Source organism: Oratosquilla oratoria, chromosome 33 (assembly GCF_046742065.1).
Source record: "Oratosquilla oratoria isolate Oo_2021 chromosome 33, ASM4674206v1, whole genome shotgun sequence".
NCBI classification, from domain to species: domain Eukaryota; kingdom Metazoa; phylum Arthropoda; class Malacostraca; order Stomatopoda; family Squillidae; genus Oratosquilla; species Oratosquilla oratoria.
Window position 1 is genome coordinate 10,518,382 of NC_134809.1, and position 27,500 is coordinate 10,545,881.

Genomic DNA, 27,500 nt, shown 5'->3' on the forward strand with positions numbered 1-27,500 from the left:
TATATATATATATAAAGCATATAAGGGAGGGTAAATACAAGTGCAAATATATACACACACACACGCACACACATACGCAAGCTTGTGCTCATACATGTAGGTCTCTACTTCTTCCAATTCGGCCCAACGCCATCATCACCCTTTGTACATCTTATCATGTTACTTTTTTTTTACATATCTATCTTCAGTTCTCTGCTTTCACATATCTGCTAAACTCCGTCACCAACTATTTTAGTCTATCTTTTAACTCAGCTTCCACTGTAGTGTCTTCTGCAAACAACAACCGGCTCGACTCTTTTTACTGAACTCTTACATTATTGATCATATATACTTTGATCAATAATGGTGCTATTACACTATCCTAACATCAGATTAATTCTAATGATCAAGTCAATAATTTCGATCTCCCTGAACCGACTACACTACTCTTCCACGATTACTCCCTCTGTTCCCCTCCTAATCCTCTCAATTAACACCCTCCCATACACCTCGCTGATTACACGGAATGATCCCTTTAAAACTTCTGCAATCATATTCGTCCCCTTTTACCTTGTATATGGGAACCATTCTTACACTCCTCCAGTACAAATACACACTTCCGTTCCTTAGACACACAGAAGGAAGAAAAGGTATAAAAGAAAACTCACCAACGTGAATAACGGAATGATTGTACTCTTTTAACTTTCTTTATCTGTTTTATTTTTGTTGATAAAAATCAAAAGGAATATATGATTATTTTGGTCAAAACTGAAAAATACAGAAGGAAAAATATGTATACATTACGTTGTATTATAATACCTTTTTGAATTACGAACGATATTTTAAATTTGGGAATACTCCCAATTACTTACATTTTATAGAATGCGCGTAGGTTTTGAACTTATAAAAAAAGAAATACATATAATAATGATAATTTTCCTATCATATTATTTTCCATCTACCGTTAGACCAAAACTCGTACTGAAAGTTAGTACGATCTCATGAGAAAAAAAACATGCAGAGAAAATCTAAACATCATTTATACCTTCCAAAGATATACATACATGCATACGCACATATATACAAATATATATGTATATATGTATATATATATATATGTATATATGTATATATATATATATATATATGTATATATATATATATATGTATATATGTATATATATATATATATATATGTATATATATATATATATGTATAATATATATGTCTATATATTATATATATATGTATATATATATGTCTATATATTATATATATATGTATATATATATGTATATATTATATGTATATATGTATATACATATATGTATATATGTATATATATATGGATATATATGTATATATATATATGGATATATATGTAATATATGGATATATATGTATATATATATGTATATATATATATATATATATATATATATGTATATATATATATATATATATATGTATATATATGTATATATGTATATACTGTATATATATATGTATATACTGTATATACTGTATATATATATGTATATACTGTATATACTGTATATATATATATATATATATATATATATATATACTGTATATATATATATATATTATATATATATATATATGATATATATATATATATATATATACATATATATGTCTATATATGTGTTTATATATATATATGTCTATAGATATATATATGATATATGATATATATATATGATATATATATATATATATATATATACATATAATATTATATATATATATATATATATATATATATATATATATATATATATAATATGTTCATGTATTATCCATCGATGTAGGACAGCATGATAGCCTCAAAAATTTTAACTTTTGTGTCGTTTGACGGAGCAAATTCTTTCTGCATGTGGATCTTAATCTGTACTAAATAAAATCTAAAAAAAACAAAACAAAACAAAAATTCAAAAGACCATCATCGTAACAAAGTGTTTGAGTTGTAGTATGTCCTTCTGTCGTATGATCGATATAATATGATTATTTTCATCATTACTTTATCTCCTTCTGATGGCAGTTGTCTCAATATTTACTCGGTTTACCAGAGCAAAATCTTCAAAGCAGGAGTCAAGCGTTAGAGAGTTTAATCATGGTGAATCTCATTACCGTAATTGCTCTCAGCTCTCCTCTGGTTTCTTCTGCTCAGGCGTGTGGCCATGGTGGCTTACCGGAGGGGTCAGGTGTGATATAGTGGAAGGATACGATCATTACTAGACTACATCATCAATTCAGACTAGGGGGCGGGGATGGAAAGGCCGTGAGGGGAGTAAGGAGAAGGAACAACGTGAAGAGAGGAAGAAAAGGAAGAGGAGGAGGGAGGAGAAATTGGGTGAGGAAAAATGAAAGAGAACTAGGAAGAAAGGCCGTGAGGGGAGTAAGGAGAAGGAACAACGTAAAGAGAGGAAGAAAAGGAAGAGAAGGAGGGAGGAGAAGTTGGGTGAGGAAAAACAAAAGAGGACTAGGGAGAAAGAAGCGTGAAAAAGGGGAGGAGGAAAAGGGGAAGACAGGGGAAGACGAGTGTGAGGGGTTAGGAAGGGAATTAAAAGAAAAGGGAAGGGGAAAGGTAGAAAAAGGGGAAGGGTGGGTAGAGATAGAGAGGAAAAATGGACGGGTAGGGCAGGACGAAGTGCCGGGAGGATTATTATGAGGGAAACGAGGAAAGAGAGGGAAAGGAAGAGAGAGGGAAATAGAGAGTGGAACAACAAAGAGAGGGAGAAAATGTAGGCAAGGGGAAAATATGGAGGAGAAAAGGGAAAGAGAAGGGATATAAAGAGAGAAAGGGAAATGGGGTAAAGAGAGATAGAGTGAATGAAAAAAAAGGAAAGTGGAAAGAGCAACGAGAGAGCAAGAAGGGATGGACAGAAATTAAGAAGAAAAAAAAAATAAAGGATAGAGGGAGGAAGGAAGAGGGGCTTATTTGCTGATTGGACGGGATCTATGGGAGCATTTTGTAAGTCTACCTCCCAGTGGCAGAAGCCTTCTGGCTCTGGCCATTTCATGACGTCATTGTCCTCCAGGACGGAAACGATGTCATAAATGTGACGTCATTCTAATATTCTGAGATCTATGCCTGATTCGCATGTTTGTTTTGGTTCCTTACTTGCGATTCTATCCACACGAAGTAAGTCCCCAGACTAATATACCTCGTAGTGCAAAGGTCACGGTTTGTTTTGGCTCTTTACTTGCGATTCTGTCCACACGAAGTAAGTCCTTAGACTATACACCTCGTAGTGCAAAGGTCACGGTTTGGGCCGCAGTTAGGGGCTTCTACGAGTAAGCTTCCTTTTATCAAGGGCTTCTCATGTTGACCATCAATTTTCGAGTAACCTAATCCCATCCACGAGTAATTTCACTCATCTTCGGGTAACCGTATCCGGTTAAAAGTAACCCACCTCCTCTTCCCCCCAGGATAGCTTAAGCCGAATGTGGCGCCACCTGTAAGAAGTTGAAGGTTATTAGTGCGGACTACACCAGGGAGCTGACGTGGAGCCCAAGTCCTCAGGGTTACAGTGCCCAAGGGGAAAACAAAAACAAGAATTGGACGTTGCTACAGATTCCGCTTGTTTTGTTCCATCCCTACTTGCTGCAAGAAGTGGCGAAGGAGACGGGGGAAGGTCGTGGGAAGAAAGAGGGGAGGTAGGAGGATTGGATAAAGGAGGACTTAGGAGAAAAGGAGGAGGGAATAGAAATGGTCGGAAGGAGGAAGGGGATAAGGGGAAGGAGAAGACTCGGGGAGAAATGAGAGTACTGGGAAGGCAAGAAAGAAGGAATTAGTTTTAGGAAAAAGATAAGAAAAAAGAAAAGAAGAGATTGGGAAATGGGGAGAAAAGGAAAAAATGTACAGTGCTTAAGGAGGGAAGGGTAAGTTTGTACAATTTTGAAAGAAGGGGGTGGGGACCATATTAAGAAAGGGAAGAAGGAAACAATAAAAAAGTAGAAAGAGAAAGAGTAAAGGTAGGAAAGATTATAAGAAGGAAAATATATTGAAAAGAATGAGGAAGAGGAAAATAAGTAGTAGACGAGGGAGGAGGAACAAGAGAACAAGAAGGAAGGAGAAAAAAGTAGAAGAAAGAGAAGAGGGGCAAACGAAAGTGAAAGGTGGAAAAAGGAGAAAGAAGAGAAGAAGAAATTTAAGGAATAGGATAAGAAGAAGGAGGAGGAAGAAGTGGAGGAGGAGGTGGAAGAGTAGAAAGGGAACCTAGAGGGAAACTAGGAGGGACGCTGGTGGCGGAAGTGTAGAGGTCACGGAGGAACTGGAGTGAGGGAGTGGCGGATGAGGTGGAAGGGAGGGGCGAAGAAGGGGGATAGGAACGAAGGGAATAACAAACGGATAATAGTCAAAAGAAAAGAGTAGGAGAAAGAAAAGGAGGGAGAGGAAAAGGAAAAACTTAATAGTAGGACAAAGAAAACACACACACACACAAAAAGTGATATTTGGATGGAGGAACTTACAAAGAAGAAAATTGCACCGTCACCCTTCTCCTTCCTTCCCTCTCTCCCTCAACCACCTCTTCAACAAAGGCTAGACGCATTGTCCTTTATCATTTCTTGCTATCTTATAGCCTATCCATTCTAATATTGTCAGAGCGGCCACGCCCCTTTCGCTGATCTTGGCCTGTGCTTGGCTCATTTTTCTTCCAATAGATGATAAGATGATGCAGACGAGAAAAATGACTCTGCTAAGGACAATGCCACATTATCCAGTCAGAGGATGACATATCAAGTGAATGGAAGACTTTAGAATTTTCGAAAGAACAGTTATAGCTGCCATTGAACTACTGCTCAACATGTGTCACATAAATGAGGTCCATACATACATACATACATATACCAAGGCTTTTTCCCTCTTACAAGGGGGGTAGCCAAAAAGAAAAAGGCATAAAATCATTCCCACCCATTCCATCCCTGAATACACTCCACACCCCTCCACCCTCCCTCTTATCTTAGCACCCTAACCCAAATACGATAAAAGTTCCTAGGGGGCAATAAAAAATCAAACAGACCTTAGTAGAAGCATAGATTACAAAAGGTAGATAAGAGAAGTGACGTGGAAAAAGGAAAATAATGGAGTTAAAGAAGTTAAAGAAGATTTGCCTTAGGAAGAGAAAAATAGAGAAGACCTATACAAGTTAAGAATTATCCATACGTGTTCCTTCTATAACGAATAAAATCCCCTGCCATTAGCCAATATAAAATGTCTTGAGAGGACACCGTTAGTACCGACTTGCTCCACAAAACAAAAGCTAGAAACTAAAGTTAAAAACTAAAGTTAGAAACGTTCGAATTATTCTATTGGTTAGTTCTCGCCGAGGCCAACAAATCGAACACCACTTTCTGCTCCAACTCGAACGCGCGTCGGAATAATTATTTTCTAATCGAATGTTCGTTTCCCCACTTATCGTTCTTTCTCTTAATGATTTAATGAATGGTCTGATCATCCCACAACACCCCGTTTCTGAGAATCTTTTTTATTTTGAGCTCAATATTCCATGGAATTTGAGTTGCAAGAACATAGTGAGTTTGATTTCTTAAAGTGTGTATATCTTTGTGTGTGTGTGTTTGTGTGTGTGTGTGTGTGTGTGTGTGTGTGTGTGTGTGTGTGTGTGTGTGTGTGTGTGTGTGTGTGTGTGTGTGTGTGTGTGTGTGTGTGTGTGTGTGTGTGTGTGTGTGTACTGTACTCTTAAATGTGTGACTACAACATTGATGAAAAATGAAACTGCAGTCTCTTGAAGGCCGTTTTGATTTAAGGAGATTAAACACTGCTAGTACTACAGAAAGCTACTGTCTTTCAAGTGCGTCATATACGCTCACCGCGTCATCACATATATCATATATACACTAGCTATTACAACTATGGAGATTAATTTATTTGTACATATAAAATTCATATAAACTTGTTTTATTTAAACGACATATAAAATGGATTTGGTATATATTTGTGTGTACGTATGAATGTGAATGATGTATGAACGTTCTAAATACAAAATTACGTATATGTAACTGATATGGTAACAAAGTTGTTTGTGGAGAAGGCTATTTATAGAAACATTTGGTGGTTGCACAGCTTCGTACGTTTGTGTATATGCGCGTATGTTTCTATGTATGGAATGCGCGGTTTAAGTTATAAACCTGTGTGTGCGTGTGCACGCGCATGCGTTTGGTCCTGGGGGAGAGAGGAAGCACGTGATCTCATTGGTTGACGTAAGAACAAAACTTAACTGCAACCTGTGCCTCTCTCTTTGTTTGACTTCCTGTCTGTTTTTCTCTCTCTCTTGCTCTTCACACGCACACACACACACACACACACACACACACACATATATATATATATATATATATATATATATATATATATATTCCTGTTTCCTTCTAATTCCGTATTACAGCTGTTGCATAATACAATCGATATTCTACAATAACATTGTTAAAAGCTTATAACACATATCGTACTAAAGCGTTTGGAAATATACAAAACAAAAAATAAGTGAAAACAAACCAGTTAAAATTAGTCTTGCCTTTAAAACACGAAAAACAAATTGAATGATAAACTGACCAACATATAGACCACAAGTTTTGTGAAGATTAGGGTAGCAAAAAAGCTTTATTAGTAAACGAGTGGAACAGACTTCCCAACGAAGTCACTTATAACACTGTGTAGAGTTTCTAGATTACATTATACGTTGCTCCTAATCTCTCCTTATATGATGACAACCGGGTTAGGTATGGAGTAAATGGTCGCCATGTACTCCTATTCCACATTTACACAAGCAAAGTTTGCCTGATAATTATCTTATATTTACTCAGACTAAAACTTTCCTCATCGTCAGGGCTATGCCTTCCTCCTCAGCGTTCCTCTATCTCCCTCTTCCTCTCTCTTCTCTACCTTCTTCCCTCTTTATCCTCTTTTCTCTCCTATCTTCTCCTTTCACTATCTCGCTTTCATCGTCAATTTCTCTCCCTTTTTTTTACTCTCTCCACTCTTTTCATTCTTTCTCTTTTCTTTTCTTTTATTTTCCTTCCCTTCCCCACTTCTTTCCTCCTTTCCCTTCGTTTTTTTCCCTTCTTATTACCTCCTCTCCCCTTCTCTATCCCTCCCATTTTTACTTTTCGCATCCCTTTTTCAATTCCTCCATTTCTTTCTTTGTTCTTTCATCCTCATCTTTTTATTCCCTTGCATCTCCACTAATACTTTTTCTCTTCCTCCTTTATCCAAACACTTTTTCTCACCTTCGTCGCTGCCTTCATTTCCTCGGTTTCATCTCGAAATTGTTGATTCATACCATCACCATCTCACCCCCATCCCTATCTCGCCCTCTACCTCTTACTCTCCTTTCTCCTGTCTCTCTCTCTCACCCCATTTTTATTCCTAGCTTCTACTCCCTTCTTTCTACCTCCCCTCTCTTCTTCTCCTTTCCTCTTCCTTATTCTCTTTTCAACCTCTCTCTCTCTTCTCTTCCTTTTTCTTTTTACGTCATCCTTCATCTTGTTTCCCATTCTTCACAACTTTTCCATTTTGCTATCATTCCTTTCGCCTAATTTCTCATTTGCTTTCGTCCTTCTTTCCCTATTGATTTCTTTAGTTCATTGATCTCCCTTTCTTATACTATACTTACTCTCTTTCTCCTCCTTTTCCTGCCTTTATCATTTCCCTCTGTCTCTCTCTCTTTCCTCCCTTTTCCTTCTTTCTCTCCCTCCCTTTCCTTCCCCTTCCCTCTGTCTCTCTCTCTTTCTTCCCTTTCCCTTCTTTCTCTCCCTCCCCTTCCCTTCCTTTCCTTTCCTTTTAGCACTGACATCCTAATTTCAATTGTTCCCCTTCGGGGTTTTTTTCCTCCCTACTTTTCTTCTTTCCTTTTTTATCCCTATTTTTCTTTTACACTCTCTCTCTTCTCACTACACTTTCATTCTTTACCAACCCTTCTTCTCTTCTATCTCCTCTCCAAACCTAAGTCCTTCTCTCTTCCCTTCTCTTCTCCTCTCTCTCTTTTGTTTCCTCTCCATTCCTAAGTTCTTCTCTCTCTTCTATTCTCTTCTCCTCTCTCTCTTTTGTGTCCTCTCCACTCCTAAGTTCTTGTCTTTCCTTCTCTTCTCTCCTCTCTTTTGTTTCCTCTCAACTCCTAAGTTCTTCTCTCTCTTCTCTTCTCTTTCCTCCTTTCCTTTCCCTTCCACTTCCCTCCATTACCCTCTCCTTCATGTATCTGCCATTCTTCTTCCCCTCGTTTCTCTCCCATTGTTTACCCTCCCCTCCCCCCTCCACCTCCTCCCCCCGCCACCCTCCCTCCTCTCCCGCCCGTAAATCGAGGTTGTCCACTTCCCCTCCGGCCTCAGTTTTCTCCTCCTCCCCCCCCAAACCCATTTTCTTTTCCCTTCGCCCCTGCATTGTCCTATTTGCCCTGAGGCACCCGGTAGTAGTAGCAGTCGGTTTCTCTCTCTCTCTCTGTCTCTCAATCTCTCTCTCTCTCTCTTTCAATCTCTCTCGCTCAATGACTCTCAATCTCTCTCTCTCTATCTCTCTCAATATATCTACTTATCTGTCTCTATATCCATCTCTTCTCTCCGTCTTCCTTTATCTCTCTTCTCTCTCTATTGCGGGTTTATGTTTACGTGCACGCACATGTTTTTTTTTTTGTGTGTGTGTGTGTGTGTGTGTGTGTGTGTATGCGCTCGCGTACACGTGTGTGTGTGTGTGTGTGCATGTGTATGTGTGCGTGTATGTGCAGCAAAGCTAAGATGGTTTAAAAACTCTTACGTGGTTTGATGAATTGTGTATGTGGGCGCACTGCGTGGATCTTTTGGCCAGTGTAGGTCGACCCCTTGGTGCATTATGTATGAAGCCGCGTTGTGCTGGTCTAAATGGACTGGATGTGGAACAACGTTGAACGTAATCATGGTGGATTCCTAAATGCAGGCAGGAGAGTGGAAGTGTATTTAGCCGTGATGTGCTGTTCTGTGGGCGTTCCGTTTGTGCTTTGAGGGCGTGTGGTAGTACTTATGGGCGTGCGTCAGTGCTTTTCTTTAATTATCATGCAATTGTGTTTTGAAAGAAACAAGGCTCTCCGTGGCCTAGTTTAAAGATTTTTAGGGCGAAATGAAATTCTCAGGAGATAGACAATAATGTTTTTTTTTTTTTTTTAACGTAATGTGCTTTAAGAGCATGTGGTAGTGTTCTCAGCTCGTGTAGTAATTCTCTCTTGGCCTTGTGTTCCTTTTGGAATGAATGAAGACCTTTGCTGTTGTAAAATATTTTGGTTACGACGCTGCATTCAGCAGACAGGTTGTACTTCTTTGTGGGCGTACAGTAATGCATTGTAAATGTGAAAAAGCACATTTTATGGGCATAGTATTGCTTACAGAAGCAAAGAAAGTTGGTATAGTAATTAATGGCCAGAATGTTGTGCTTAACAGATAGGGTTTTTTTTTTTTTTTTTTTTTTTTTTTTTTTTTTTTACATTGTAAAACATTTTGTTTACGACGCTGCATTCGGTAGATGGGTTGTACTTTTTTGTGGGCATAGAGTAGTGCATTGTCAGTGTGAAATAGCACATTTTATGGGCATAGTATTGTTTACAGAAGCAAATAAATTTGGTATAGTAATTAATGGCCAGAATGTTGTGCTTAACAGATAGGCTGTGTTTTTTTGTTTACATTGTAAAACATTTTGGTTACGACGCTGCATTCAGCAGACAGGTTGTACTTTTTTTGTGGGTGTACTGTATAGTAATGCACTCTAAGTGTGAAAAAGCACATTTTATGGTCACAGTATTGCTTACAGAAGCAAAGAAATTTGGTATAGTAATTAATGGCCAGAAAGTTGTGCTCAACAGATTGGCTGTGTTTCTTTGTTGACATTACGATTTTCTTTGTGACTGAACGAAATCATGCCATTGGCATAAAGTAGTAATTCACAAAGGATTACAAAGGCGACAGGAGACCTTTTGGTCCATTATTAGGTCGACATTGTACTTGTATTGCTTTACGAATTTTTTCATATCTTTATAGTAATGCTGTGGAGCATTTTAGGAGTGATGTAGCACTTATGTTGAGTGTTCTTATTTCTTTGTGATCGAGTATTACCACTTTGTACGAAGAGTACCACTCTATATTGCTGTAGACATTTATAAAGATGATGAAAACTTATTTCGATGTGCTGTGCCACTCAGTGCACATACTGTAATACTTTACGAGTGCTTTAGAGCTTTTCATATGAGTTGCAGACCTTTATGGTCGTGTTCTACAGTTTTCAGGGCTGATGTAGTGTTTTATAGTCGCGTTCTGTCGCTTTGTCAGTCGGGACTTGTCGCTTCTTCTTAGACATTATGAAGTGAAGTGTGGCACTCGTGTCACCCATTACTTTGTTCCTCTGACTTGCTTGAATTATGTCGCGTTAACCCAACGTAACGTAACGTAACGTCACGCAACGTAACCTAAGCTAACCTATCCTAACCTAACGTAACGTATCCTAACATAACCCAACCTAACATAACGTAGCGTAACCTAGCCTAACGTAACGTGACGTAACGTAACGTAACCAAAACTAACCTAACCTATCCTAACCTACCATAACCTATCCTAACTTAACGTAACCTAACGTAACCTAACCAACCTATCTTAACCTAACCAAACCTAACCAAAACAAAAACCCGTCAAATGCGTCACTTTAATAAAAGCTCTTCTTGATTTATGTCGCGTTAACCCAAACTAATCTAACCTAATTCAACCTAGCTTAACCTAACCTAACCAAAACAAAACCAATTAAACGCGTCACTTTACTAAAGACACTGAGTACTTTGCGATCGTTCTGTATCTCTTCTTGGATAAGAGTTTCACGACAGAAACTCGTTAGGTGCGATCAATGTTGTCACAAATGTGACAAGATTAGTCCTGTTCCATTGGCAAGTTCGGGTTCGCGAACAGCGTGTTCGGTAATCGCGTTATGGTGACGTCATGTCAGTTACGGACATGACGTAAAAAAAATAATTTAACATAGTGACGTCATTAATGTATATTTGTTTTTCTGTTTGTTTACTTGTTGATATATTTACTTGCTTATCTACTTTTTACTTGTTTATTTGTTTATCTATCTTTTATTTGTTTGTCTATTTTTTTGGTCTATTTTTTACTTGTTTATTTATTTACTTTTTTTTGCTGACGTCAGACAGTTACATTCAAGGTGAGTGACATAACCATGGTAACGAAGATGAAACTATCTTCATTATTATCTATATATTAGTTCACCTTATCACTGATATATTTCATACAATCAAGGATAACTTTATGTGATTAGATTTAACAAAGAGAGTCTCAGTATTATGAAAGAGTTAAACTACCCCCCCAAAAAAAAAAAAAAAAAAAAAATGCACGATGATGGTAAATATTTGCGGGCGCACTGTGCGGGCGTGTTGTAGTCTTTATGGGCGTTTATGGCTAAAACTGGGGGGGAGTGGGCTTATTACAGGATTGCTGTATATTTTTAGGGGGAGAGGCTGGTTTTATGAGGCCCGTTTTTGGAATTATTGTGCGTAGTTTCATGTTTGTATGAGATGAATATGTATCTGCCATCGGCGGGCGATTACCAATTCCATTGGGAAGTATTTCGACATTTTGGGAATTTGGTTTTTCGGAATATTAGTAATTCGTGGAAGTCGATTTCGGTGTAATGATATTCCAGGGTCGAAGGCATTTCGTCGCTTCAGTTTTGAGTTTTGAATTTTGCCTCCCATGATATTTTTCATATTATATATATATATATATATATATATATATATATATATATATATGTATGTGTGTGTGTGTGTGTGTGTGTGTGTGTGTGTGTGTGTCTGTGTGTGTGTGTCTGTGTGTGTGTGTGTCTGTGTGTGTGTGTGTGTGTGTGTGTGTGTGTGTGTGTGTGTCTGTGTGTGTGTGTGTGTGTGTGTGTGTGTGTGTGTGTGTGTGTGTGTGAGATTTTTTGGGGGTAGGGAGTGATCCATTAGAAGAAAAATATATATGTTTATTTCGAAATTTGAAATTGTGGATATCTAGCAATGATGATATTCATTATATAATATGTGATCTTTTATTTAGAAATTTCAGAATTTTGTTTGGTGTATACCGAGTTCTGACCATTTTCATATTATCCTGTTTTTCATAAGTTTTGATAACGATGAACACTATGTAAACATAACTTTAAACCAGAACATCAGCTGTTGAAAGGTTTATAACTGACATTTTCATCACCTGCCATTATTGTGCCTATTTTCTTCGACCTCCTCTTTTATCCGGGCTTGGGACCGGCATGGGATTTAAATGTCATTCCCCCATGGCAGAGTTATATTATATTATATTATATTATATCATATTACATTATATTATATATTATATTATATTTCCTACCACCATCCCGTCACCTGCCAGTCGAATACGCCTTTCTGCTTCAAACGCCTTCTCCATCCGAGGCTCCATAAACTCCATCCTACACACTTCTCTCATATCTTCTATTAATATGTTGACCCCCAACTCTTTATTCCTCTCTCTATCCGCAGTATTTCTTCTCAACTCTTTTTACTTCCTCCATATTTTCGTTCATTTCATTCATCACCTTATTCCCATCATCTCTTCCTCCACCTCTTCCTCCTTCACCTCCTCCTTCTCCTTCTTCTTCTTCTCCTCCTTCTCCTCCTCCTCCTTCTCTTCCTCCTCCTCCTTCTCCTCCTCTCCTTACCTCTGCTTCACATGTTCATGCGTCTTATCCCTCTCCTACTCTTGTAATTCATTTTCATATTCCCACTCCTATCACTCCTCCCTTCACACTTCTGTTCTCTTTCCCTCTTTTCCCCTTGTTCCTCTTTCTCCTTTTCCCCTTATTCCCCCTTACCCTCCTCATTCCCCTCTTTTTCCCTTTCTCGCTATTTCCTCTCCCTATGGTCCCCTACCTCCTCTGCAGTCTCTATTTTTAAGTCCACTCCCACCTCCACTTTCGACTATCCAATTCCATCTACTTCCACCATTCCCTTCTCTCCCTCCCTCCATCACTCCATCCTCCTCCATCACTCCATCTGCGTCTATACACAGAGGCCTGATAATCTCGTATCCACAACAGGCATCAAAGCCAACGGAAGTCTTTCACGAACCTTTTTAATCTTTTATCCCAGTCTACATTACTCACAGAAGACTATCCTGGACAGAGGTAAGTGTAGCCGCAGAGAGAACGGGGGGGGGGGGAGAGGGCGAGGGGAGAGAGGAGGGGGGAGGGCGGAGGGAGAGGGTGGAGGGGTAGGTGGAGGTCGTGGGAATGGTGGAGAGGGAGAGAGAAAGAGAGGAAGAGAGGAAGAGGTCTGTAGGGCATCCGTGGCCAAGGCTAAAGAGGTAGAAGGGAATAAACGGGTAAAGGTTTTTCTTTTATTGCAATGATGAGTATATCTGTACTCGGACTTATACTTTCAAATACACAATTGTGTACTCTGTCTTACACACACACACACACACACACACACACACACACACACACACACACACACACACACACACACACACACACACACACACACACATATATATATATATATATATATACATACATATATCACAACTGCCACCACAATCGAACCAAAGAAACAGTTGAGTAAGCGAAACTATATATTTCGAGTCCTAACTGCAATCCTCTTCACTACTGAAGAGGATTGCAGTTAGTAATCGAAATATATAGTTTCGCTTACTCAACTCTTTCTTTCGTACGACTGTGGTGTTAGTTGTGATTTACAAAAGTGTTACTACATTTCTCACCAGTGATATATATATATATATATATATATATATATATATATATATATATATATATATATATATATATATATATATATATATATGTATATGTATATATATATATATGCGTAAGTAACCACTAGAAAAAGTAAACTAACGAAGTAGAGCGCTTTAGTGTAATTCCATCTTCAGTGCAGATATATAGTGTATCTGCACTGAAGATGTAATTATACGAAAGCGCTCTGTTTCGTTAGTTTACTTTTCCTAGTGGTTACTTACGCATTTGTGAACACACGCTCCTAGTGTTTTTATTGCATATATATATATACATATATATATATATATATTATATACACATACACACATTGTGTGTGTGCGTGTGTATGTGCGTGTGGTGGCAAGGCCACCAAAGGATATTGGCATAGAAGGCTCAGAGTAAGAGAAATGGAAAAGAGGGAGAGCTGGAATGGACAGAAAAAAGAGAGTGGTGGAATGGAAAATGGAAAGGGAAAGGGCTATTTTCTGTGATGTGGAATGAAAGGATTGTGTTTGATGGAGCGGTAGGGGCGGCGTTGGTGACGAATTTGGTGCTGGTGCTGGTGATGGGGTTGGTGGTGGTTGAGGGGAGAGGGCTGTGCATGGTTGGTGGTGGTTGTTGGTGGTGTTGGTGGTAATGGTACTGGAGGTAGAGGTAGAGGTTGTTGTTGTTGTTGTTGTTGTTGTTGTTGTTGTTGTTGTTGTTGTTGTTGTTGTTGTTGTTGTTGTTGTTGTTGTTGTTGTTGTTGTTGTTGTTGTTGTTGTTGTTGTTGTTGTTGTGGTGGTTGTGGTGGTGGTGGTGGACGTAGTGATGGTGGTAGTGGTAGTAGTACTGGTGGTATTCGTGATGGTGGTAGTGGTGGTGATGGTGGTAGGTTGTATTTAAAACATGTAATGATAGTGACGATAGTGGTAGTATATGGAATAGAGATAGTAATAACTATGATGGTAATGATGCTAATGGTAGGTCGTATTAACGAAAGTAATGGTATCGATACCGGTGATAGCATTGATAATAGAAATGCTAACAGTAGTGACTGTAATGCTGCTTATGCTGTTGAGTTAATGTCGGGTTAGGTTATTCGTATATACGGTAATGTTAAAGAAGTATTGGAAGAATGATCAGAAGGTTGCGTTCTCACTCTCAAAAACATATTCATTCGATTTGATAGAGTTCCCACGTCCCAGCCTCAAGTAGACATTGGATAGATGTGAATATTGGTTAGAAATGTGTCGAATTCCTCGTAAGCATTTTCGTACGTTGGGTTAAATATGTGGTCTATATTGATTGAAGCCCTCACTGCCATAACACTATTTATAGACTTTATCCTGGCTAATAACAGTCGATTTCATTCAGTTACTGGGTCCTCAAGGTAGCGGCACGCTAGGCATTTCTCGCTAGCATGCTACTTGGTTTTGCTACTTGATTTGAGTAAAAGCGACTTCAGGTACAATTTTTTTTTTTTTCCAAATGTCAAATTACTCTTGCGTCATACAGTCAAAAGCTGAATAACGAACTATGAGAAGTCGAGCCTATACGAATTTTAGACATATTGTTGAGATGTTCTTACGGAAGTCTAGAATATTGTAACAAAAGTCGTTTATACTCAAACGAAGAGCAAAAGCAAGTAGCATGCTAGCCTAGTGTACCGTCACGTTTAGTCAATCAAAATTTATTTTCCACGAGTCTAAATCTTTCTTATAAATGAAATCATCGACCATTTGCCTAAACGGGGCATCATAAGCGTAGTTATTAATTCCTTAAAAGTTGAATAAAAATCCTAGTTGCCGATGAAAATATAATTATTTCAATCCTTTTCTGTATTGATGACTCTAATCACTATAGACCTTTCGCTGCAATGAGTCCCTTTCAGGTTGGGGCATAAACTATATATATATATATATATATATATATATATATATATATATATATATATATATATATATATATATATATATATATATATATATATATGTGTGTGTGTAATGCCGCACGAACTTTTTCGGTTGAAGGTAGACACCTGTGTTGATATGATTAAAGATAGTTTTATTCTATTTTATTTTAATTATCTATTGTATTTTTTCCAGTTTTCAATTTTGTTTTCTATTCTATATTGTATATTTTATTCATTTTAATTAACATTTTCATTACATATTTTTATCCTTATTTCCTTTTTTCATCTTTCCTATAATCAAACTTATTCTCTTTTATTTTGATTATCTGTTGTATTCTATTCCTGTTCTTAATTCTACTTTCTATTCTATAATGTATGTTATTCGTTTTATTTCATGATTTCATTACATTTTTTCCCTTTTCCCTTTTTCCCTTCTTTCTCATTACTTCGATTTACTTTCTTTTGTTTGTGTACCTCACTTAATCATATCAACGCCATTTTTATCTTTTTGCCCCTTTCCGCCACATTTCTTCTTGCCTCTGTGCTTTTGTCAATCCTCTCCTACTTTTCCCCGGTCCTCCTTGATTGAGTCCTCCCACGTTTTCTTTTAACCTAACCTCGTTTTCTTTGTCGATCAGTTCCTTATTTTCGTTTTTAATCCTGTCTCCAGTTTTTATTCTTTCTGTTCTCTCTCTGTATATGTGGATTTTTCAAATTATTTTTCCTATTCTTCTCATTTCTATGTTATCAGCCATATGAATTTACCCATTACTTTTTCACATTTATATTAAATCCAAAACAATTTTCACTGTTTCCTGTTCCATTTCTCTCTTTCCATCACCCGTCTCCCTTCAAACTCTCTTCCCTTCCCCTTCTCTCTCTCTCTCTCTCTCTCTCTCCCCTTTTCTTTCTTTCTCTTTCTCCATAACCCTTCTCTCACACTTTCCCTTTTGATCTTTCTTTACTTTCCTTTCCCATTCCAAAATCCATTCTCTTATATATTGTTTTGGCCACACTTTCAACTCGCTTCCTACTACAGCCTCTTTCTTCTACTCCTCAACCTTTGATTTCTCTTCCTCCTCCTCCTGTTTCTTCTCTTGCAACTTCTCCTCCTCCTCCTCCTCCTCCTAGTCTTCTTCCTTCTTCGCCTCCTCCTGTTCCTTTCCTCGCTACTCCTCCTTCTAGTCCTCCACTTCGTCCTCCTCCTAGTCTTCTTCCTTCTTCGCCTCCCCCTGTTTCTTTTCTTGCTACCCCTCCTTCTAGTCCTCTTCCTCCTCCTCCTCCTCCTAGTCTTCTTCCTTCTTCTCCTCCTCCTGTTTCTTTTCTTGCTACTCCTTCTAGTCCTCCTCCTCCTAGTTCTCTTCTTTCTTCTCCTCCTGTCCCTCCAGTCTCTCCTGCTCCTCCTCTTTCTCCTCTTCCTCCTCCTCCTCTTCTTACTCTTTCCACTCATCTTCTCTTGCTTTCACAACCCTCCTCATTTTTCTCCAGCTCCTGTCATTTCTGTTTCTACTCGCGCTGTTACTATCATTCTCCTTCTCCTCCTCTCTTCCTTTTCCTCCTTCTCCTTTTCCTCCTATTCTTCTCTGTCTTCTTCTTATTCTTTTTCTTCATATCCTTTTTCTTTCTTATTTTTCTTTTTCATTCTCTCCATCATTTACTTCTTATTTTTCTTCTTCTTCATCTTTTACTTCTTTTCTTTTTCTTTCACTTCATTTTCTTCTCCTTCTTCTTCCTCTTTTTTTTTCTGTCTTCTTTTATCCTTCCTCCTGGTACCCCAAGTCTCCTTCCGTCCTCTTTCCCCTCAGCCCCTCTCTCTTTCTCTCTCCCCTCCTCTTCCCCCCTCCCCCATGGCCGATTCCCATCTGAGAATTTCGTCACGTTTTGTCGTGGTGTCTTTGAAGTACCGGAGGGAAATGCGCCACCCCCCCGTACCCCACTCTCCCCCCTTTCTATTCTTTGCCCTCTTACCCTTCCCTCTCTCCCCCTCCTTCCCCCTTCATTCTTTCCCTTCGCTTCTGTCCGCCCCTGTCTGATCGCCCACACTCTCCCTCGATGTCGTCATTCGATATTGTGACCTGAAGAGATTTGGCGCCGCGGGCAGACTGCTCAGATCATGGCAAGGGTTTTGGGGAAGAGGGAAGGGGATATGAGAAAGTTTGTGTTTTTAAGGTGTGATTGTGTTTTGTGAAATGGTATCCTTAAGGGTCGGGCCCTCAACCTTTGAAGCTCAGAAGATCCTCTATGCTGAATAGAATCAATTGGCTTTACTGAGAGCCAAAGTTATCATCTTCCTTTCCTGGATTAACGGAAACAGCTATCATTATATTACGTTGAACATAATATATATATTACATAATATATTATATTAGATATAATATTCATATCATATTATATTGGACGTAACAAATATACTATAATATATATCATACTGATATTATATTATATTATATCATATTATATGTTATATTGGATATAATACATGTAACTATTATTGTAATATAATGGGCTGTTTTTTCTTTTCTTTTCTTTTCTTTATAAGAATTACTGCCTTGGAGTGTCTGCCCAAGTCGTGCCTAAGGTGAAGAGCTGAAGCCAATACCGTTAATGACCGTTAATGACCGTTAATAACCGCCAAAACCAGTGGGATTTGAAACGCCAAAGGAACGACGTGGATGTTGAGAGTTAAACTGGTGGAAAATTATGTCGAGTTATGGATGCGGAGGTTATGGGATTGTCGAAGAGAAAGAAAGAGAATCCACCAGGATTCTCCAACAATAGAGATGGAGCGAAAGGGGAAAGGAGATGAAACTGGAGATGAGGAAAGGATGGAGAGGCCGTGGACCGGGAAGGGAGAGTCCTGAGACATCAAAAAAGAATGTAAAGCTAAGATTGGAGGAGATTTTGAAAAATGAATGGGAAAGAAAACAAGAGGGTGAGGATGAGGACAAGATGACATGTGGATTATCATTTTATCGTCATTATTGTCTGTGGTAAAGATTTCACGGTGTTTATCCCAATGAGGAAGAAAGAGACTAAATCGTATTGCGGGACGGATCACCCTGAGATAGCTTTACAGTTTTTGTAATATTGTTTTCCATTTTGTCAATGAGTTCACCTACGTATGTTTCTAGGGACGGATGAGAATAGGGAAAGGTCCTTGTGCAGACGTAAGGGATGAAGAAATCTGACTAGAGCCTATGTACTAAGACTCGAGAAAAATGTCTACAAATTATTTGGGTAATATAAAAAGATAAAAGAGATGTCTATATATATATATAAAAAAGAAAGTTTAAGGAAACTCAAACCAAGCCGAGAGGTCTTGTCGGGTGACGCCTAAAATATACGAGTTTACAAAGGATTACAAAGGCGGAGCATGCCGACAGGAGACCTTTTGATCCATATCTAGGTCGGATGCGAAAAAAAAATCATATTAATAATAAAATAATAAATAAAAACTATAATAATGTAAATAACAAATACAATACATAAATAAATGCATAGGTTTAGATGACTCAAACTACAGTGAAAGGGTCACTCGAGATGAAAAAGCAGCACCGACTGCAACAGCACTGTAGTCGAGAGGGCAAACGCAGAGTATGGGATCCAATGTATCTAACGTTTCCCCCAGCAGGACTTCTTCAGAAATAACCTGCTGGGCGAAACGTTAAATACATTGGATCCCATACTCTGCGTTTGGCCTCTCTCCTACAGTCACTTGAGAGTCACTTCAATCCTTTTGTTGGGAATTGGGATGTCAGCTGGAACAAGTGTGTACACAGGTCTGAGGTTCTACTACAAGTCCACCGTTCCATCACCGCAAGGGAATGTTACAGTAAATGTAAAATTAATCAATAACATTTCGAATATTTAAGGGGCAAAGTGTATAAGGAATAATTCACCCTCTGGGACACTTGCAACTTTTCATTTTGAGCCTGACAGAGGTGTCTACAGTTCCTCCAATTAATGCTGACATTGAACAAAAATTATTCTTGTAAGCTTTGGGAGTAACAATTACTCTAAGAAAGTAAAAGAAAGGAATATAACGATTTGTTTATGGAAATGAAACGAAACTCTTCGTAAGAGACTTCCCCTAGTAAGGTAATAGTGGACATGGTTTTCTAACTCTGACCAACCACTCTATGTCAGTCTACTACTCGCCGTACACTTCTGCATTATTGATGGGGATTACTTTTCTATTGACCGCAAAACCTACACACGGACACTTGCGCGCACACACACACACACACACACACACACACACACACACACACACACACACACACACACACACACACACGGTCATATATGAGCTCTGAGCTCTCTTCCGGGAGGGAAATAGCTGTCGATCACGAGACCAACACGTGAACCAAGACCAAGGTGAATCACACACACACACACACACACACACACACTCATAAACACACAACACATACACACACATACACAAACACACATGCATACATACACACAACACATACACACACATACGCACACACACACACACACATGTATACATACACACACATCCACTTATATTTGACCCCGCTAACGTGTCTCTACCACTCCCCCTTTCCATCCCTTCCCTTTGCGTGCCCCTATTCCCCCCTTCTGTGTCCCCCTAGAAGCTCCATTCCCACGACGTAATCCCCCTAGCCGCTCTCTGGCACTCTGAGGCAATCCCACAGTTGGCCCTGATTCTCTCAAGGCACCCCTTAATCCCCCCCCCCAATCCCCCCACCTCCCATCCTCCCGACCCCAATGCTTGGACCCGATGGAACTTGTATTTGGGGAACAGGGGTGGGCGGGGGGCCGGGGGGACGGGGGACGGGGAAGAGGATAGAGCTAAGAATGGCACCCTTGTGTTGAGGTATGGGGGAATGTGTAGCGCACCCAATTACAGTTTCTGTTGGTTTCTCTGTTCTTATGGTATGGTCAAGCTGGTAAGGCTGGTATTGGACTACATTAACGACCGCGGCCAATCCAGCACATTCGAAATTCCATGTACATGTCTCACCGTGAATGTGACCTTATCGAGTAGAATTAAACCTGTGTGAGGTACAAAGGTTGTAATGTCTCTCGGGAGGATAGTGCCATACTGTATTGGACCATTAAGTATCATCACACTTTTTTACCTCTGCGGCACTTGCTTTTTAGAAACTATGTTGTCACTTTTTTACTTTTTTTTATCGGGTGATATCGTTTTCCATCGTAAGGATGAATTAGATGTGTTGATTAAACCTTTCGTTGAAGGCAGTCTACTTTTTTCTGGCTGTCTTGAAGCCGAATTACTGAAGTCTTCGGTTTTTAATTTATTCTGTCCTCTTCGATCTCTAGCTCTGTTGGGTACTTTCATCGTAATGTAGATAAATTCTTTTTATAATCTTAATAAACCTTCCTTTTATCAGTCGTGTCGCAATCATTCTGATAAAGCTGTCCGCATGGCTTTAATTTTATCACTCTCGTGTTGTAAGCTATGACGCGCTAACGTGAAAGAATAATACTTCATATTTCTATAATTTTCTAAATTTTCTTTCGTCAATAACTATTGTTATGGTGTTAGGATTGAATATTTGTGAATTTGAGCAGCATGAATTTGAGCAGCAGATAGTATTGTACATGTGACAAAAATTATTCACTATCATCTCTTTAACTTTCAGATGATACTTGTCAGTCAATGTACTACGTCGTGAGATACTACAGTTAAACCCAGCTACATTATACCGTAGATTTATACATTATACATTTTAATATATATATATATATATATATATATATATATATATATATATATATATATATATAGTCCATTGGAAGCGGTATAAAATACCAAGACACACTTATATGGAGATTTGAAAGCAATAGGAAGACGCTACTACTGTATAACGTAACCTTTAAAACAATTATGTTACTTAATTTTCGTCTATTCTGTGGACAATGACGTCAAAAGTTGAGGGGCCACATCTACGTCATTCTCCATTTAAAGAAACTGATATAATAACTTGGCATCCACATCAGATTTTAGAATGACGTCATAAGAAATGGGTTACGTAATTAGCCTTCAGTCACCGTGGCTGGGAGGTACTTGAGAGTCACCGAAAGACTCTGGACGAACAAAGACCAGGAAACGATTGTATTGTGGATTAACCTAAGCAAAAATTGAGACGCAGACGACACAGGACACGCAGGCGACACAGGAGACGTAGGCAACACAGGAGGCGCAGGCGACACAGGAGACGCAGGCGACACAGGAGACGCAGGCGACACAGGAGACGCAGGCGACACAGGAGACGCAGGTGGACACAGGAGACGCAGGCGACACAGGAGACGCAGGGGACACAGGAGACGCAGGCGACACAGGAGACGCAGGCGACACAGGAGACGCAGGCGACACAGGAGACGCAGGCGACACAGGAGACGCAGGCGACACAGGAGACGCAGGGGACACAGGAGACGCAGGTGGACACAGGAGACGCAGGCGACACAGGAGACGCAGGTGGACACAGGAGACGCAGGCGACACAGGAGACGCAGGGGACACAGGAGACGCAGGGGACACAGGAGACGCAGGGGACACAGGAGACCCAGGTGGACACAGGAGACGCAGGCGACACAGGAGACGCAGGAGACACAGGAGACGCAGGCGACACAGGAGACGCAGGAGACGCAGGCGACACAGGAGACGCAGGAGACACAGGAGACTCAGGAAAAAGCAAAGCCAGACTTCCTGTTGCTGAACCGGAGTAGCATTTGATCATCAATCTCACTAGAAATGCTGAGGTAGTACATCTAGAAGCACTTCTAGTGAGAGAGATCAAACTGTGCTTCAATTCAGGAACAAGAAGTCTGTTTTTGTCCTGTTTTTGTCGCTTATGTCACCTGCGTCTGAGTTTGTTCTTAAGTTTATGTGTGCATGTGGCCCACATGAATTCCGTTCCAATATTTCATGATCAGCCTCCTCCTACGCCCACATTGGACACGCCCACATTGGACACGCCCACATCTGACCACGCCCACATTTGACGACGCCCACGTCAACTGCATCGTATCGTGTCCACAACCGACATATCCGAAGGCACACATCTTTCCATTCTTCAGTGGCTGTTCTCTGTTTTACTATACTCATGTTGATCACATTAGAGTCTTTTCACAACAAGATTTATGATTTTTTCTTTCTTTGTCTTGATATTCCTTGACGTTTTTCTCACTTTTGTTTTGAGACATCTCAGTAAAAAAAAAAAAAAAAAATTACACTGATTTCTTTATCACATTCTTTAACACCGTGGTCATGGTTTCGGTGTTCTGACAGTGTCAGGTTATTCATTATAAGAATAAAAGTTTAAATGAATTAAACATCCTAAAATATTGAAACATTTGTCAAATCACTAAATACTTTGTTTGAGCTCCATTCGTCCCAGGAAAGATATTCAATTCAATAAAATCGTTTTGTGATAAAAACTTGAAGATCAAATCTCCTTTTCTATTTTATATTGTCTGAAACTCTCTTCTCCTTTCTATCCCCTTTGCTCTTCCCCTTCCCCTCCTACTTCCCCTTACACGTTATCCTTCCATTTACCTTTTGTTTTCCTCTTCCCTTTTCCTTCATCTTTACTTTCTCCCTTTCCTTCACTTTCACTTCAATTTTCTCATTGAAAAACTCTCTTTTCCTTCAGCCTTTCTCTTCCACTACCAATCCTTCTTCCTCTTATCCTTTCTCTACCTCTTCCTCTTTCCTCTTTCCTTTTGCTTGGCCTTCCTGTTTCCCTTTCTATCCCTTTTCCCTCCCCCTTTCACTTCCCCTTTCTCCTTCCTATCTCCTTTCCTTTTCCCTCCCACTTTCCCCTTCCCTTCCTTTTCCTCTTCCCCCTTTCCTTTCGTCTTCTTTCCCTCTTCCACCCCTTCACTCTCCCCTTTCACTTCCCCTTTCCCCTTCACACCCTCTTCTTCCCATCCCCTTTCCTTTCTCTCCCACTTTCCCCTTTCCCTTTTATTTCCCTCTTCCACACTTTCACTCTTCTCCTTTTCAATTCCCCTTTTCCCTTCACACCCTCTTCTTCTCTCCCATCCCCTTCCCTTTCCTTTCCCTCTTTCGCCCCTTTCCTTTCCTTTCCCTCTTTCACCCCTTTCCTTTCCCTCTTTCACCCCTTCACTCTCCCCCTTTCACTTCCCCTTTCTTTTCCCCTTCCCTTTCCTTTCCCTCTTTCACCCCTTTCCTTTCCTTTCCCTCTTTCACCCCTTCACTCTCCCCCTTTCACTTCCCCTTTCCTTTTCCCCCCAGCTTTCCCCTTCTCTTTCCTTTCCCTCTCTCCCGGCCATCCAGTACCAACTCCCTCTCAGTCCGTCCCCCCTTACACAGTTGTTGTTAATCTGAGGCTATTTGCTGCGGATTTACATGATATTCAGATTTTTATCCTCTCTCCCGGACCACCATTGCCTCTGTTGCCCTCTATGACAATGGCAGCATTTGCTCTCGCAGAATTACTCCGCTCCATCTCACCATTTTTTTTTCTCTCTCTTTCTCACAGTGATACTCGCCAAAATTCTCGTTCTCGGATACCGCATACAAGATCAGGTTTTCTTTTTAGTCAATCACTCTATAAATAAGTTTCGTGAATAATTACGTAATTCAATAAACACGTATATAGGAAAACATTATTCACAAGTAGATAATAAGGAAGTAAAAAGATAACAAAGACAGAGTAATGAGCAAATAAATGGTCAAGTAGACAGATAAATCAGTTATTGAAAAAGAACAAACAAACAAAGAAGCACATGATTAATTAATGACATAAACAAATAAATATATCTCTGTATGCACAAATGAAAAATGAATAATAAATAGATAAATGAATAAATTAAGAAATGAATAATTATACAAAATAGATAAATGATAGATAAATAAGTATATAGATAAATACGTAAGTAGATGAATAAATAAATAAGTGGATAAGATTCAAAATCCTTATATAATAGCATAACTCCAATTTATTAGTTTTTCTGTGTTCAACATATGAGACTGCGTCAGTTCTGTAACACCACGCCTGACGATTTTATTCAGTTAAGATGGGTCAGCCTTAGGCTACTGGCATCAGTTTGAGCCTGGTAGCATCACACTTGCCATAGATCAGATTTCGCCTAATTTCAGGTGGTTTTGTTCTTCCTACTTCCAGCCACCACTTCTCTATTACTCCTTTACCTCTATCTCCCTTCCCTCATCCCTCGACTTTACCTTTATTTCATCTCCACCTCCTTTCCATTTTCCACATTCCTTCCATCTCTATTTCTCTCAACTTCCACCACCTCTGCACCACTTTTCGACGCTTAGAGATGCCCCCTAGCTCCAAAAACCCCTCAACTTCACCCTTTCCCCATCCTCTCTATTCTTCAACTCCCCTTCCATCTCCTACCCACTTCACCTCCACCTCTTCTGTAGCTCTTTCCCACGCGGGCACGTCCCCTCCGGACCCAATCCCTCTCAACCTCACCCCTTCCCCCGTCCTCTCCATTCCTCCACATCAATTCCAACTCCCCCTCCATCTCCCCCTCCTCACCCCCCGCTGTCCCAACACTCACACATCAAGTTGCGACAAGCCGACTATTAATCCGATGCTGTTTGTACGGGATTTCGAAGGTTTTAGCTTCGGAAGCTCCAATGCTGGTGACGTTTGTGCTTGTGTCCCTCCCAAGCCCACATGCAGGGTGACCTCAGCTTCCCAACGATTCTATTCAACCGTGGCCGGCCCTGGGGCATACGCAGGAAACATACATGTGAATCGAGACATTGGGATTTTATATTATTTCTACCTCTTGACAAACATTTCTTCAACTCTTGAGAAAAATTCTACAAAAAAGCAAACTACAATGACTATCCTCTATAGTTTTATTGACTATTGTACCATTGGGTTTTGTTTCCAGTAATCGTCGACTGATTTTTTCCTACTGAAAGAAGACTTACACCGTTCCCTACCCAACAAAGATGTCACAGGATACATAGAATCTAACGTGCTCCATGTGCGCTCCGTGAGATTAAAGTATGTATATAATGGAGACATTCAGCCACCATTTACTCAATCAGAATAGAGATACTTCACACTAGTATGAAAATATGACAAGGAAACGTATACAAGCCAACTTACATCAATTTAGCAGTAACAACTACTCATAGAGAAGGGTTTGTAAGCCTAGCACGCGCCTCGGCCGGATTGGCTATCAAAGGGGCACATACTGACCAATCAGCGAGCTCCATTCCAAGACGACTCGCCAGATGATCCACTAGATATGTATATAAGGAGCGTATACCCAGTACTATTTTCTCTCTGAAGGAGACTGTCGAAACGTTAGAGAATAAAGTGCATCTTCTCCATCCTGGAATTTTCCTATACTATGCCTTCCAACCATGTATATATATACATATATATATATATATATATATATATATATATATATATATACATATATATATATATACTGTATGTATGTAGGTATGTATGCGTAAATTATGTAGATATGGACTTGTGTACGTACATGAATAACAATATACATATATGCATATACTTTATGCTTTTATACACATTATATATATATGTATATATATATATATATATATATATGTGTGTGTGTGTGTATGTGTGTGTGCGTGTTTGTGTGTGTGTGTGTGTGTGTGTGTATGTGTGTGCGTGTGTGTGTGTGAGTGCATATGCATATGTAAATATGTTTGTGTGTGTGCGTTTGTGTGTGTATGTGTCTGTGTGTTTTGTGTCTTTTGCGCTTGTGTATGTATGTATCTATGTATGTATGTATGTATGTATGTACACGAGGGATTCCTTGTATGTTCGTGTGTTTGTATATTTGCATACATCTAAAATGCATCCATTTAAATTTATATACCTTTGTTTGTTTATTCGGTCCTGAGTTTGGGTAAATATAGCTTATCCCCTTCGCCTCGGTAACGTTTACGAAAATATTTATTCTTGCCCACTTCTTCACTCAGCAGAACGTTTGGCCTGAGTCCAAATGATTTTTTGATCGATCTAAAAGTGACTGACAGAGAAATGCTATAGAATATGTCATGTAGCGTTGAAAAAGATAACATATATGATAATTTCGTTTGTTTTTATGTACCTATGAAAGTAAATATGTGTTTCTATCTAATTTTGTTCCGGTCTTTTTTTTTTCTCTTCCTCTTCTTCGCTTTCCGACTTTTGCTGTATTGCACCTCGAGGCTGCAGCAATGGCCACATAATAATCAATTCATGGTCTTTTTTTGTGTAGACTTGTCCATAGGCTTGGGAATACACATATTTATTATACACACACAGAAATCGTCTTCGTTGTTTCGTCGTTGTCGTCGATAAGGTTGCCTTCATCGAAATCATCTTTATTGTTAATATTTTCGTCATCGTCATTGCCGCTGTTCGTGTTATCGTCATTATTAATATCATCATCATCGTTGTCATTATTGTTGTCTTGGAAATCGCCGTCATCAGTGTCGTTTTAGATAATAACGTCGTCCACATTATGGTCATCGTCGATATCATCGTCGTCGTCATTGTCAGTATCGTCCTCTTCAACATCTTGTCGTCATCTATAAATTTGACGTTATTGTCGTATATATCGTCGTCTTCTTCCTTGCCATTGTCATCAATGCCGTCATCGTCGAAATTATCACTGTCATGGTTGTCATTATCACTTCTAATTGTTTTTCTAGTACAGCTAGAATGATATTTTTAAAGTTATACTAGCTCCATAGACTCAAAACACTGAATTTGCGCATGTTTTACGATACACAGTCACTTCCAAAACACAGAC